The sequence below is a fragment of the Neofelis nebulosa genome, chromosome 5, assembly GCF_028018385.1.
Source record: "Neofelis nebulosa isolate mNeoNeb1 chromosome 5, mNeoNeb1.pri, whole genome shotgun sequence".
Lineage (NCBI taxonomy): Eukaryota > Metazoa > Chordata > Mammalia > Carnivora > Felidae > Neofelis > Neofelis nebulosa.
Genome location: NC_080786.1, coordinates 78446852 through 78461181, shown reverse-complemented (window position 1 = coordinate 78461181; position 14330 = coordinate 78446852). Strand labels below are relative to the sequence as shown.

General features: G+C 48.2%; 1 protein-coding gene and 1 long non-coding RNA gene across 5 annotated transcripts in view; one reads left to right on the top strand and one right to left on the bottom strand.

The window, feature by feature from the left end:
- The window catches only part of ST6GAL1 (ST6 beta-galactoside alpha-2,6-sialyltransferase 1), a 120595-nt gene extending 118520 nt beyond the window's left edge, over window positions 1-2075 (bottom strand). For all 4 annotated transcript variants that reach the window (XM_058730795.1, XM_058730799.1, XM_058730797.1 and 1 more), the window contains exon 1: window positions 1610-2075. The gene's annotated coding sequence lies outside the window, so the exon portion shown is untranslated. The remainder of the gene's footprint in view (window positions 1-1609) is intronic.
- Window positions 2076-2636: 561 nt separating this feature from the next.
- LOC131512306 (uncharacterized) lies at window positions 2637-10690 on the top strand. The gene is made up of 2 exons (XR_009262076.1): window positions 2637-4033; window positions 5298-10690. It is a non-coding gene; the product is annotated as an uncharacterized LOC131512306 (long non-coding RNA).
- The last annotated feature ends 3640 nt before the right edge of the window (window positions 10691-14330 follow it).

Sequence of the window (14330 nt, the reverse complement as noted above, 5' to 3'; positions counted from 1 at the left end):
GGGTGCAGCTTTCAATCTGAATTACTTTCTTTGTTTAACTCTGTTCTAAGGCCACTGATTTTTAGACTAACCTGGTTGTGCCTTTGGGGGCTGTCAAGGCCAGGGGCCGTGTGGGAATTGGGAGACCCATACTCAAATTCTCTTTCCCATTTCACTGGTTTAAACTCCCGCAAGGCATTTTCCAGGCCAACATTACCCGCTTGTAAAATAAGAGGGTTCCCTAGATCCCCTTTAGATCCTCAGTAACAGTGGTTTGGAGCTGAAGGCCCTCCAGTTCTCCCCAGGGACAGGTTTAAGCTCCAGAGGGACTGGCGGCCAGTGAGCTCAGCAATTGCACACTCTAGCAGCGGTGCCTCCGTGCCTGCACACCCCAACCCCCACCCCCCCACTCCCACAACCTTAGGGTCTTACTTCTGCACCAGCACCATTCCCTAACAGGCCAATGCACCCACCCACCCACTTCACGGCTGCCCGAGCAGGTCTGATGAACCAAAACCTGCCAAGGTGAGCAGAGCACATGTAAGCAAAGCAAAAACAAAACAAACAAGAGCCCTCTTATCTGGACCTCGGAATTTCTCTCAACCTGATCTCACTGAAGATAAGAGCGTCCCTACCCAGAACCAGAGGCCGCGGCTGGCCTCGCCTGTAAAAACTAAAAACGCAAAGCGAGTCTCAAGCCAAAAGGGGCCAGTGCCAGACGCAAGGACCTACAAGGCAAAGCTCAAGCAAAGGGTCAAGAAGACCAAGACCGCGCTGGGCGCTGTTTAAATTGGACTATTGTTTCTGCAGGCTGGGGAGGCGCTCGCCATCTCCCAGCAGGGGCAGTCGCCTGAGTGCAGGGACAATGGTGCACTAGGCACGGTCTTTTTTTGGAGAGGGACCCATGGGCCCTTAATTCAACCCCGGTGCGCTGGAAGTGAGGGGCTGCCCTGGTCCCATCCAGTAATGCACCACGGCCGGGGACAGGCTCTCGGCCTGGGGCAAAGCTTTTTGTAGCCGCTTTTGTGTTTTGTTTTCCCCTTTTGGCAGACTGGCAGTTTGGCCTGAGGGCCAAGTGGTACCTTTTCAATGTGTCTGTCGTCCTCCTCTGGCCAGCGGCGCCCCTAGCGCCTCTCCCTCCCCCGCGGCTTGAGACAATGGCCCGGTTCCGCAGGGCGGCAGTTCCAGGGCCAGCCGGGCGCCGGGATCCCCGCGCAGAGCGCACGTGCGTTTGTTATGGTGCCTGAGCCCCCACCCACGCCGCAGGCCTCAGTTTCCCGGTCCTTAAATCTAGCGGCGGGAATGCGCAGGAACCCGGAGCGCGCGGGGCGTCCCGCACCTGACCCGTGGCGCGGTGCGGGAAGCGGGGCTCCCGGGGGCCGAGCGCACGTGGGTTTGTTGTGGGTCCGCAGACTCGCGGAGCCCCGGGGGAAAGCCAAGGCGGTCCCCGGGCCGGGAGAAAGCCAGAGACACTCCGGCCCCACGGTGGCCAGCCGGCCGGCGAGACTGCCGAGGCGGCGCTGGGCACCGGCTCCGCGCGCCCCGCCGCCCCGCTCCCCTCCCGTGCCCCTTCGCACACGCCTCCGCCCGGGCCCCGGGCCGCGCCGCCTCCCTGCGCACCCCTACTCACTCGCTGCGCGCTCGGCCGCCGGGGCTGCGGCCCCTCCGCCCGCTCCGCGCCCTCGCCGGCCCGCAGCCGCTCCCTTTGTTAGCGCCCGGCAGTGCCCCAGATGTCTTCCCCGGCCCGGCCCGGCCCCGCACTCCCCTCCCCCAGGTGCCGCCCGTCTCCGCGCGCCGCGGCCGCTGGGGAGCCGGGCAGCTGGGAGCCCGGCGCCAGGTCCCGGCAGGAGGGTCTGCTGGGGAGGAGCGGGGGACTGGGGCTGAGGGGTGGAGGGGACGGCGAAGGAGGGAAGAGCGCGGCGGAGGGGCGGGGGAAGCGAAGGTCTCCGTTATGCAAATAGTCGGGCCGACGGGGTGGGTCCCCGGTCGCACGGCGCCCCAGACACCCTGGCCTGGCCCTCCGGGGATCGCCCGCGGGCGGGCCTCCGGGTTAGGGGTGCCGGGTTAGGGCACCTCGTGATGCGGGAACCCCGCTTCCACCACCCCCCACCGCCACAGCCACCGAGGAAGGCGGAAGGAGGAACGAGGGGAGGGGCGACGCGGAGGGCCGGGATCCCCAAATGCCGGCTCTCCCCACCACGCCCCAGGTCCCGGAGGGCTGAATGCTACACTCACAGGCTTTCCGTTCTCACAAGCGGGAACTGTAAATCCTGGCTCCGCTACCGACTGCCTGTGTGACTGAGCAAGTCACTTAACATCTCCGAACTCTTCTTAGGTAGGATATAAAACGGCAAAATCTCTTTCACGGGGTTTGACCCGATCCTGCCCAACACCGGGCGTAGCATGTGCTAGGTGCTCACAAACACTGCAGATACAAGAGGAGTGTGGGCCCCAAGCTGCCTGCAGGCTGGGGGGACGGGAGGCCTCAGGTGCGGTGTTGAAGGGAGCGAAGTTCCTTCCTTTCACTGGGGCTGAACTGGGGCTGCTAGGGGAAGGCGTGCACCGCCTGTGGAGCAGGTGTCACCGCTGTATACTGACCATCCCCGGTGCCCGGGGGGGGGGGGGGGGGGGGTGCTGAGACAGAAAACCGCCCCACAGGAGGGCCAGAAGCAGCCTTGGGCCACCACTCCAGTTCCCATAGAGAGAATGGAACTACCGGTGGCAACAATCATCACCCAACTGAGTTTTGAGCACCCACTTGGCAGGAGGCTATCTATGTACTTGGAGGGAAAGGGGGAATGGAAGTCATTTGGGCCCTCTGGGAACACACAATGTGGGGAACACTCCCAGCGCCTGAAGCCCTGACACAGAACTCTGTCTCCAAATTGAGGTGACCACTCCCCACCACCAACTCAACTTGGGAAAGGGGAGGTCACATCCTCCTCTCATCCCTCAACACCCTTCTTCCAGGTATTGCTACCTCCCTTCCCCTCCTGCTAGGCTGCTGGCTGGCCGGCTGCTGAGGAAGTGTCGCTGCTGGGTGTACGGAGCTCCAGTTCCAGGAGGTGCCGCACAGAGTGAATTCAGATCTCTACCACCAACTAGCTGAGTATTGGTTTGGGTCCCTCAGCCTCTCTGAGCCTCTTTTTTTTTTAATGTTTATTTATTTTTGAGAGAGTAGGGGAGGGGCAGAGAGAGAAGGGGACAGAGGGTCCAAAGCAGGCTCCCCACCATCATTGCAGAGTGCCATGCCATGCTCGGTTGGAACCCAGGAACAGTGAGATGATAACCTGAGCCAAAGTCTGACGCTTAACCAACTGAGCCACCCAGGCGCTCCTCTCCGAGCCTCTTTTGAGCCTCTTTCCTCTTCTGTATCATGGAGATATTAATGATGGTGTTGTCTTCAAGATTATGTGAAATGACCTGTATGAAGCCTTTGGCTTAGTATCTGGCATTTGAAAGGTGCTCCTAACGGTAACCGTAACGTGAGTGAGTGAAAGTAGACAAACTCATGAGACTACTTCTGGGAGGATGCCATATTGGAGATTTCAAACTTTATTCCGAGAAAATTGGAAGCTCTTAAAAGATTTCATCCAGGGGCATGGCATGCATCCTTGTGTTTTACACTGATTTTTCTGCCAGCTTCCTGGAAAGTGGATGGCAGGAGCAGAGACTGCGAGCGTGGGGCACAGAGACCAGTTTGCAAGCTGCCATCAGTGGAGATATAATAGGAGCTGGGGCAATGACAGCAGGAATGAAAAAAGAGGACACGCAAATAATACCTACCATTTGGGGAGCAAAAGCAATTTGCTTATTATATTGCCTCTCCTTTTCATACCATATGTGGGGGTCTTACCCTATCGTATGAATAAGAAAATTGAAGTCACCGAGGAAATGAAAGAGCTGGAATTTGAACCCTTTTCCACATGCGTGGAGAGCCTTAGTCATTTCCTTCCTCAGTATCACTTTTATGTCAACACTGCTTAAGACTCAAGAACAAGGAGATGCGGGGCTGGCTCCATCAGAAGAGCATGCCACTCTTGATCTGGAGGTGGTAAGTTCTAGCCCCACAAGTATAGAGTAGAGAGATTACTATGAATAAATAAATAAGTAAATAAGTAAGTAAATAAATAAAAAGCAAACAAACTTTAAGAAAAGAGAAGAATGGGGTGCCTGGGTGGCTCAGTCGGTTAAGTGGCTGACTTCGGCTCAGGTCATGATCTCACGGTCCGTGAGTTCGAGCCCCGTGTCGGGCTCTGTGCTGACAGCTCAGAGCCTGGAGCCTGTTTCAGATTCTGTGTCTCCCTCTCTCTCTGACCCTCCCCCATTCATGCTCTGTCTCTCCCTGTCTCAAAAATAAATAAAACATTAAAAAAAAAAGAGAAGAATGAAGAACAAGAAACAGAGGAGAGACTTTTTTAGCTCCCTTCCCACTCCATATGACTCTTTATAAGAAGAACTACAGCCAGATTACAGAGAAAACAAAGCAAGAGGCTCACTCCATATTCTTGGCTTACAGGGCCAAAGTGACCACAGATGACATGAAAAGCCCAAGAAGTTTCTTTTTTTTTTTTTTTTTAACTTTATTTTGAGAGACAGAGAGAGCACAAGCAGGGGAGTGTCAGAGAGAGAGGGAGAGAGTGAATCTCAAGCAGGCTCTGAGCTGTCATCCCAGAGCCCAACACGGGGCTCCATCTCAGGAACCATGAGACCATGACCTGAACTAAAACCAAGAGTCAGACCCTTAACCAACTGAGCCACCCAGGTGCCCCCAAGAAGTTTCCGGGGCTGTGAGGCAGATGTGTGGACGGGTAGGGAAGATCTCCCTGGAAGATGTCCAGGGAAGGAGCAGCTGTGGAGTTATTCCCTTTGGGGGCCCCTCCCCCAAGGTTGCAGTTAGGGTCTTTTGACCTATAGATGAGAGGCAGGAGAGGGATGGACCTGTCCTCTCCAGCCTATGAGCCTTCCTCATGTATTGTCTCTAGGGCCCCTGACTTGACAGGTTATTTTTCTTAGAAATATAAATACCTAATTTCCCTCTGGACACTACCTCAGCTCCCCACCCCCATGACCTCAGTCTTTGCCCATGAATAATATTTTAAGTAATGCCTTTCTTAGTCATCACTTTAGGCGGTTTACTGGCTAATACAAATAATGCCCTACTTTATAATGTTCACTTACAGTGAGCCGCTCACAGACATGCTGTTTCTAGCACTCTTAAATTGGAGATGGTGGTATTGCACAGTCTTATAAGGAATAAGGAAAGCACCGGAGGCTGAAAATATCTTCCCAAACCCTTCTGCCTCATCTCTCTCCAGATGCTCATGTCGAACCTTCGATGGCGTCCACAGTTCTCTGCACGCTTTCAACACCCACAGTCCAGTATAAGGGCGGACTGAGGGCTAAAGGAACTGCCGTGTGGTCTACCTGCGCCCCCTACCTTAGACTTCAGTGCTCTCAGCTTCAAGGATAAAGATACCTATGCTCAGCGAAGTCTAAGGAACCCAAGTCGCAAAACAGAAATAGAGGAACAGCATCTCTGGGAGAACAACACTAGGGACAGAGGCTGGACACTAGAGATGGGCCCCTTGGAAGGACTACAGCCACAAGACAGGGAAATGGCTGGGCCGACCGTGCCTCGTACAGCAGGCAGTGGCCTTGCAGCCTCAAGACCTCAGCATTAGATATGGGCATTGGGTAAGCAGGTGTGGCCTTGGAAATGGGCATGTCATGGTGGACAAGCTTTCATTGGACTGCACTTCACCCAGTCAGCTTCAGTGTCCAGCCTTGTCCCAGGAGATACGAGGAGAAACCAAGTCCCAATTCTCAAATTACTTGTGTTTTAGCAAAATATCTTTTGGTCCAAATAATTAACACAAATTGCTATGGATTGAACATCTACTGGGTGCAAGGCAGCCTATGTGCATGTTCTCACTTAATCCTCACCTGGGGGAGGGGTATCATTCTAGAACTCTGGTGTACCTAAGTCTTCTTAGGCGACTCTTTCTGTTGTCGCCTGAAGGCCAATCCTAGCATGAAATTAATGTATAGGAGGCAAGGGTATGGTTATAAATCTCACGCTAGGAACATTAAAAAGCAAGAGAGGTCTTTCCTGCAGGTTTCTTAAGGAGACAAAGTGGTGTCACAACAAACATCAAGATACAAGGCTTCCTAGGTATCCACTTAAAACATCCCTTTTTCTGAATTCCACTCCAGACATCACCTTCACACATTTCTACAGAGGCCTCCTCAGCATCTCTCTCCCTCCTATGATACTCCTCCAGCTCCCCCTACCCCCACTTCCCAAGTCCTTCCCTCTAGGGGTCTCCCTTAATTTTAACTAGCCATCTCTCAGTGACCCCAAAAGATGTGAGGAAAAGAGTAGGAAGCTGCAAAAAAAAAAAAAAAAAAAAAAAGACAATGCCCATGAATATAGATCTTTACGTTTACAAATGGCTTGCATATACATTATCCCACCTGAGCCCTTTTCAGACTCAGAATAACCTGAGAAAACTGAGGCTCAGAGATAAAGTGAGTTGCTTGAAGTCCACTAGTGAGTGATGAGCTGCACCTTGAAACCTAGGCCTCTTTCCTTCAGACTACATCTGGCCCAGGGCTGCAAATGCCTGGACAAGCCCATCAAACTGTCAATAACACTTCCCCAGCTACAGCTGCCAAAACTGTCGCCCTGGTGCCCCAGGGCAAGACTCAAGCCATGCCCAGGAGACCGAGTCACCAGCAATGGAAGGAAGTACAGGGACGAAAGGACTCAGAAATCAAAGATACTTGTAATAAATGCCTTCAAAAAGATCCAGGAAATTGGCTTCTCTCAAGTGACTTCTATCAAAACCAAGGTGCAAAGTCCTGTGTATTTATTACCTGAGGATGACCTTCTGAATAACCCACAAATAATGGTCAGGCTTCTTGCAAGAGAGTGTGTGGGTCAAGGAAATGTTTTTGAAATTAACAAATGTTTTGAGGGGAAAAAGAAACTATCCCATGCCTGTTGGTGATTTCTCCCAAACCTGTCTCTGTTTTGTTTTGTTTTGTTTTTTTCCTAATTGTATAGATCAAATTTGCTTTAGGAAATTTAGAAAATTCAGACAAGTACAAAGAAGCAAGGGGGAGGAAGATATTGTCAGCCCATCAGCCACAGGCAGAATTAACCTTTTGGCCTATTTTCTTCCAGTTATTTGCCATGCATTTTTCTACAACTTTTCATAGTTGAGATCATGATATATAAAAATGATATCCAGCTTTTGTCCCCCATTTAAAGCATAACAAACATTTCCTGTATGTATATAATAATACATGTATTCATTCCCTTTAGCCCTTATTAGATGCAAGGCAGACATTCTTAGGCAAGTTGTTAGTGGTTTATTGCACTATTTGTTGGCTGTATGAGAGACAGTTTAGGGGCTAAACTGACTCACTGACTCTGGAGTCGGGCTGCCTGGGTTTGAATCCTGACTCTGCCACCTCTTGGTTACATGACCTTGGGCAAGTTAATTTACCCCTCTGGCTCCATTTCCCTACATATAAAATGAGGATCGTAGTATCTGCCTCACAGAGTAGTTCTAAAGATTAAATGAGTTAATTACATGAAAAGTGCTTAGAATAATAAATGGCATGGTAAGCGCTAAGTAGTAGCTATTAGCAATCTATGGTATATGTGCTCACATCATAAATTATTCAGCTATTCTCTTGCAGCTGGACAGTAAGATTGTTTTCAATTTTTCCACTATTATAGATAGTCCTATAAACCATTTACTGCGTGCATTAGTGGAGGAAAGGCAGATTGAAACTCTGCTGTGGAAAAATTCAAATGCCAAGATAAGGTATTGAGAAATTCAGGATAAATGACCCAGGAGAAAAACTCTCCTTAGAAGGAGGTATCCAGTCACCTTGAAGAGATGACATTTAATTCTATGGCAAACATTTGTTGAGCTCTGTGCACCAGGAAAGGGTCTTGGCTAGATCAGGGAACAGAGACGAAAAGGGGACACCAAGACAAACAAGAGACAAGACTGAATCTCAAGGAGCTTTATTCAGTTACAAAAATATCACATTTGTTATGTCCAGGAGTGAATTTTCACCATGACATATCTCTATGGTTCACTTAGGTGGACAGGGATTACAAAACGCCTGATTTCAAAGGACCAATGCAGTAGGAAATACAGAGACAGCCAGTCTTCCTTCACGCCCTTATGGAGAGGACTTGATCAAGAACGCCTATTTCACAGAAGAGAGGCGCCTGGGTGGCTCAGTCGGTTGAGTGTCCAACTTCAGCTCAGGTCATGATCTCACAGTTTGTGAGCTCGAGCCCAGTGTCGGGCTCTGTGCTGACAGCTCAGAGCCTGAAGCCTGCTTCAGATTCTGTGTCTCCCTCTCTCTCTCTGCCCCTCCCCAGCTCCTGCTCGCACTCTGTCTCTGTCAAAAATAAATAAACTTAAAAAAAATTTTTAAAAAGCCACCAACCATGCCTAAGTATAGCAGTGCTGCATGGCCAGGGGAGCCCTCTCTCCCGATATTGTCCTGAGTGAGGGACTCTTTGCCAAGCAATTGTGAGGTTCAGATGGTTCAGACAGGGCTGCAGCCTCAGCCACATTCTTGCTGACTCTCATCACCTATAGTTAATGGGCTACAAACAGCTGGACAATAACCTTTTGGGAAAGGCCACATTTCCCATCACTGAGATAGTTCCTAAAGTTCAAATGTCTCCTGCAAAGCTGCATCAATTTTCTAGCCCCTCTTTGTATAGGGTACAACGCAAAACCTTTTATACCATGAGAAACCTGGGTATACAGTTGCAACCTTACCCTGCCAGGAGTAGGTGTGGGGATTGGTGATTTGAATTAATCCATAACCAGCCCTGCTAAGGGCTAAATGTGTGGACAATCAGATAGGCATTTGAGGAAGCACCGATGAGGTTCGGTGCAGGAAGTAGCCTCTGAACAATGTCACATTATCCATTACATTCCTTCTTCAATGACATCATAAAGCACTCAACTGTCAAGTTCAATTAGCAAGTAGGTGGTCTATAATGATAATTACAGTCTGTACCTCTCAACCTAAATGGCTCAGAGCACCACAAAGTCATGACTTGAAGGCCTTAGAATGACTCCATCCAGGAGGCAGGGACACCAGGGTAGGCCCGCTTACGTGGAAAATGTGTGTGTGTTTCTAGAGTTTGGAGGAGGTGAGGTACAGACACTTGTACTAAATATATACCATTGTGTTTAAAGTGTTGTATCACATTGGCTTGGGGTCCTATCAAACGAGCTGTAATTGCAGGGAGCACGAGATACCTTCTATCACACCTTTTTGGCCAATTCCTCTGTGAGGCCTTTCTCGAACTCACAGGAAGGATGGATAGTTAGGAAACTCATTTCCTTGCCCAAAATAGACACAAAGTTCCTAAGTTCACATTCAGAGTGAACTACACAGGAGAGATTTTTATTTGTAGAATCTGGGACTCATGGTTGGGTTAAGAAGAAAGGGGCACAGTGCACCTGCTTGATTTTAATCTACTCCCTTTAAAATGTGTTCCTCACATAGAGGACTCCCAAGGCACTTTCCTATACACCTTTCAATTGAGGTCTAATTTACAGATAAATCAACTGAGGCTTAGAGACTCAAATGGCCTGCCAAAAATGAGCCAGCTAATAAGTGGCAAAGTTTGGACTAGCGCTGACATCTTCTGCCTCTGTTACAGATGCTAGTAAGAGGCCACAGGCAGCCCAGAAAATAGAGAGAGAACCAAAGACTTAAAAAGCAGAAACTTCTATGGTCCAGCCTCCCATAACGAGGCGCCTGAGAGAAATCAGGCCTTGCTCATTATTTTCCGACTTTTCATAGTGGTCAGGGATCATTAGGCTGGGTTTTCAGCCTGTCTCTTCAAAGGGCTAAGAAAAACATATCAGGTGATAAATGGAGGTGGTAAAGAATGGCCAGAAGCCTCATGGAATGTTCTTGTTTCTGCTGGGAAGAAGGAAGTCACTCATCTGAGGTAGCTTTGTGTGACCATAGACCCCTGACAATACATTTCCTTCACTTCAGCGTTTTTGGCACAGAGGGTAAGGAGGCATTACTGCTTCCGAGATCTCATGAGCTAAAAAAAATGATAGTTCTCAGTTATTGATTACTGAGGTGAAATGGAACATGTTAAGATTAGGATCTGGATATTCCCAGATGATCTGAGAGATAATAATGACCTCCTCAAACCACAGAACCGGGAACAGAGCTCTGCCACAGCTAATCCGCACAAAGACCCTGTGCGTGCACGTCATTAGCAGCATTTGGCAACAAGATAACTGAGGCTTAAGGAGTTTGAATAATTGGCCAAAGGCCACATATCTTGTAAGTGGCAGAGCTGGGGACTGAACCAACACGTACATGACTTCAAAGCCACTCTTTAACCACTGTGCACATCAGTTTTTCCTTGGAAGTGGAGTGATGTGAGGTTGGTCTGACTCATCTCTCCATTATCTCTGACTTGTTTATACTTTTTCGTTTCTCTGAAATGTCCTCTTCATCTCGCTCTGCCTGAGTGAACACGACCCCTCCCCTAAGGTCTAACTCCAGCCTGAGCTTCTGCAGGAAGGCTTGAGTCCCAAACCATCTCTTTCTTCTCTAAAGTCTTAGAAACACTTGTAGAATTTCCCAGGACTGTGGTTTTTTGTTGTTGTTGTTCATTAAATATACAACTATATGAGGTCGTTTTTAAGTCTATTTATTTATTTTGAGAAAGAGACTGGGAGAGGGGCAGACAGAGAGGGAGAGAGAATTCCAAGCAGGCCCCACACTGTTAGCGCAAAGCTCGACACAGGACCCGAACCATGAGATCATGACCTGAGCTGAAACTGAGTGTTGGACGTTTAATCGACTGAGCCACCCAGGCACCCCGAGATTTGTTTTTCTTTTTTTAAGTTTATTATTTATTTTGAGAGAGACAGAGACAGTGTGAGTAGTGGAGGGGCAGAGAGAGAGGGAGAGAGAGAATCCCAAGCAGGCCCTACACTGTCAGCACAGACCCCACTGCAGGGCTGGAACTCATGAAACTTTGAGATCATGCCCTGAGCTAAAACTGAGAGTCAGACTTGACTGACTGAGCCACCCAGGTGCCCCAAGATTTGTTTTTTATTAATATGCTTTCAAATAAATAAACATTTGATATCTCATAGAAACACCGTTTTATATCAACAAATCCACAAATCAGGACACATCATCCTTTAACAGATTCAGAGGTGTGAATTGATTCAGTTCAGGATCTTCTTTCTCCGCCATTCCCCAAATGTGGACCCAGAATCACAGGGGTATGGAAGTGGGGGTCCCTCCTGGCTTTATCTATGGAAACAGGAAACAGGAAACAGGAAACAGACCATGTGGCAGTGGCTCTTCAGCAGGCTTTGGGACCAAGCAAAATGGAGAATGATCTCTACAGTGCTTCTTACTAGCCAGGTGGCTTCAAGAAAGACCCTTAACCCCTCCGAGCCTATGAAGTATAGCGTGTGAAAGATTGCAGGAAGGATCAGCAATAATGCTGTTATGTGCACCAAATAGCTACTCAAAATACGGTAGCTATTACGTTTATTAGACCTGACCCCAATCAAAAGGAGGTAAACAACTAACTTCCCTAGGGTCAATTCAGAAAAGAACATGAAACGCTTTTGGTCTTACTTAAAAATTCAGAAAAGAACATGAAATGCTTTTGGCCTTACTTAAAATGCCTCCTTCTTCTCTCTTCTTCTAATCCCTTGTAAAAATTCAACATTGTAACTGCAATTACCGACTGTTAGTGTTCCCTCCAAAATTCACATGTTGAAAACCTAATGACCGAGGTGATGGTATTCCAGTGGAGGTGGGCCTTTGGGAGGTGATTAGGTTGTGAGACTGAAGCTGTCATGAATGGGATTTGTGTCCTTATAAAAGCTCCCTGAGAAAGCTCCATGCCCCTTCTGCCTCACGAGGACACAGAAAAAAAGAGGACCATCTATCAACCAGGAAGCTGGCCCTTGCTAGATACTGAATCTGCTGGTGCTTTGAGTGTGGACGTCTCAGCCTCCAGAACTGTGACAAATAAATTTCTGTTCCTTACAAGCCACCCAGCCTATGGTATTTTAGTTATAGTGGCCTGAACAGATTAAGACACCTACTTTATGAAATAAACTCATGTCCATGAGAAAAGTAGCACTGCTCCTTAGTTTTCGAAAGATTCCTGCTCATACCTGACATACCGAAGAAGCAACAGAGAGAAAACTTTCTTCAGCCTTGGACTGAATCAGAAGGCTAGAGGCAATGGGAAGGTCTTGTACGAGGGGTTGCTCATCACCATGTGAGAGAAACGTAAGGTATTACTGGGAGATTTTACCACATTCACGCAATGTCAAAGGTTATCTCATTTCCCTCATGAGGAAACACAGTGGTAGAGAAACCTCCCCTGTGGTGCACAATGACAGCGCCCAAAGCAGAATCTGGTCTCTCGGTGCTCAGATTTCTTTCACCCTTCCAACCATCAGTTTAGAAGCATTACCGAGTACTCCCAGCACACTGGCTCTCAGGGGTGTAAGGCAGGGGGGCGAGGGCCCCAGCCCTGCAGGACTTCACAGGATGGAGAAGCCATGCCTTACAGGAGACACAGCCATGTGGGAACAGCTCAAGACTTTCATGATCCAGAGCTAAGTGGGGCACCCAGGCCTAGGCAGCCCCCACCATACAGGAAGTATACTTGCTTCATTCATTGTTCCATCTCCGGTCCCTAGAAGAGTTCAACTAAGGCAACGCCTATAACTGTGAATGCAGTTCATGGACTCTGGAGCCAAAGGGGCTGGGATTGAATCCCAGGTCACTCAAGGAATAGCTGAGCAATCTTGGGCAAGTGACCTAATCTCTCTGTGCCTCAACTTTCCCATAGTAAAAGATGGATAGTACTATAGAGAGGAAATGAGCTAATCCATGTAACGTACTTTAAGAAGTGCCAGCACAGGGTAAATACTCAAAGGACATGACCATAGCTATTATTCTTAGCAACCACATTATTAGAGAAGAAATTAGTATTTGATGAGTGTGTGTGTATATGTGTATGTTTATATATATATATATATATATATATATATATCCCCTTAATACGCCATCAAATGATATTAAATGAATAAATGAATGAATGATGGAACGAAATTGAATGAATGCAGTCGGAATCAGAGAAGGAAGGGATTTTGGCAGGCTGAAGTGCTCAGGGAAGGTGTCCTAGCAGGGGCCAGACCTGAGCCAGGCATGTAAGGAAGTGTGAGATAGGGGCCACCGGGGTGGGTCAGTCGGTTAAACGTCTGATTCTTGGTTTCAGCCCAGGTCATGATCTCACAGTTCATGGGTTAGAGCCCCGAGTCAGGGTCCACAGCTAGTAGCACGGAGGCTGCTTGAGATTCTCTCTTTCCCCTCTCTCTCTCTGCTCCTCTGCTGCTTGCACTGTCTCTCTCTCAAAATAAATAAATAAACATTAAAAAAAAAAAAAAAAGGCGGGCCGGGGGGGAAGTGTGAGATCTACGCAGGATGAAACCGGAAGAGAAGAAAAATATTTACACTTTCAGAAGCTCTCTTCGACAAAGACTTAATATCTAAAGATGTTTATTGAAGTGGTTCTTTTTTCTTTAAAATATTGAAAAAAGCCCAAACGGCCAGTGAGACAGTCAAACACAATTTGATAAATCTATAAAATAAATTACTTGTAATCCATTAAAGTATTTTCAAACAAGAGTGAATAACAAATATGCTCAGATTATAAGAGTCCAGGAACACCTGGGTGCCTCAGACGGTTAAGCGTCTGACTTCGGCTCAGGTTTGTGAGTTTGAGCCCCGTGTCGGGCTCTGGGCTGACAGCTCAGAGCCTGGAGCCTGCTTCAGATTCTGTGTCTCCCCCTCTCTCTGCCCCTCCCCCACTTGTGCTCTGTCTCTCTCTATCAAAAATAAAGCAATGTTAAAAAAAATGTATAAGAGTCCAATCTCTTATACACAGTACAATCTCAGCTGAGTAAAAATTCCATTTGCATATAAAAAGAAAGGAAATTACCAAAATGTTGGAAGGAAGGAATGTGGATACTTATGTTCCTTTAAATCTTTCTTAGCTTTTCAAATTGTCTACAGTGGGTATGCATTATTTTAATAATTGTGTTTGTTTTTAGTTATGGTAAAATATAAAATTTGCCATTTTAACTGTTAGGGTGGCCGGTGATGCGGACAGCAAAGAACTGCACAGAGTAGAGTAACAAGTGTGACAGAGTTTATTCACTCTCGAAGGAAGGAGAGGGACCAGATATCAAGAGAGATGTTGGCTCCCAGTCTCTGTTAGGCTGGGC